The sequence below is a fragment of the Carlito syrichta genome, unplaced genomic scaffold (genome assembly GCF_000164805.1).
Source record: "Carlito syrichta isolate Samal-C Ts95f unplaced genomic scaffold, Tarsius_syrichta-2.0.1 Scaffold112660, whole genome shotgun sequence".
NCBI lineage: Eukaryota > Metazoa > Chordata > Mammalia > Primates > Tarsiidae > Carlito > Carlito syrichta.
In genome coordinates this window covers 219959-221250 of record NW_007056756.1, presented here as the reverse complement: position 1 = coordinate 221250, position 1292 = coordinate 219959, and the positions used below count along the sequence as shown (strand labels likewise).

Here is a 1292-nt window from a genome sequence, read left to right as displayed (position 1 = left end):
AACTAGCTCCTGCTAGGCTGCCTCCCTGGTAGCAAAGGCTTTCCAGGTGGTCAGGCTGCTTACTGTATGCATGCTGCAGGGGCTCAGTTAATATTTGTTTAAAAGAAGGCTGGACTCAGTGGCTCATACATGTAATCCCAGCACTGTGGCAGGCAAGGTGGGAGGACTGCTTGAACCCAGGAGTTCAAGACCAGCCTAGGCATCATAGTGAGACCTTGTCTCTACAAAAAGTTAAAAAATTAAGGCTGGTGGCTCATGCCTATAATCCCAGCTCTTTGGGTGGCTGAGATGGGGAGAATCACTTGAGCCCAGGAATTTGAGACCAGCCTGGACAACATAGCAAGACCTTGTCTCTGAAAAAAATACAAAAATTAGCTGGACATTGTGTCATGCCTGCAGGAGGTTGAGGTGGGAGATCACTTGAGCCCAGGGTGTCAAGGTTGCAGTGTGCCAGGATCATGCCACTGCAATCCAGCTTGGGTGACACAGTGAGACTCTGTCTCAAAATAAACAAATAAATAAATTAACCTCGTGTGGTGGTACATACCTGTACTCCCAGGTACTCAGGAGGTTTTGAGCCCAGCAGTGAGCTGTGATTGTGCCACTGCACTCCAGCCTGGGTGACAGAGTGAGACCCTGATCCAAAAAAAGAAAAACTATTTAACAAATAAATGTTTATCCCCTAGAAAGGGCTCTGCCTTTCTGAGTTATTGCCTCCCTTTTACTTCCCTTAATAACATTCTGGCTGAAACCTGCTCATTTTAGCACCTCACTGAAGTGCATGCATGCTTGTGGTTTCCTGTACTTTAAAATTCTTGCCAGATTTAGCTCTTCATATAGGAGCTTTTCCCTTTTATTTGAATCCTCCATGCTTAACATATTATTTGGCTTATAGTAGGCATTCAAGTAGATGCTGAATGAATGAAAAATGTGTAAATAAATCTCTGCTTAAGTGAATTTCTGATGAGTTTCCGGCAGTATGGATGAGGATATAGAAAGATCAAGGTATGCTGGAACACCAGTAAGGCCTACTCCTTTATGTAAAGCTTTTCTGGGAAAAGAAAGGGGAGATTTGTGCCTTACTGGTCCCAATATTCTCAACTTCTAGTACATACAGTGTTGGGAGCCAGCCACAGAGGCCCACTGAGCATTAGGGATCAGGAAGGGCTGTTGACCCCGAGACCACTAGGATGTGTTTGGGAGCTATTGACCCCATTTCCTCCCCCTTTCTACTCAGCACTAACCAGATTAAGCTCCTGTGAGCTCAAAACATAAAAACTCTGAGACCGGGA

The 1292-nt window shown here is 45.1% G+C and overlaps 1 pseudogene; it reads left to right on the top strand.

Annotated features, from left to right (window-relative positions):
* Window positions 1-979: 979 nt before the first annotated feature.
* LOC103273800 overlaps window positions 980-1292 on the top strand; it is an 11585-nt pseudogene continuing 11272 nt past the window's right edge.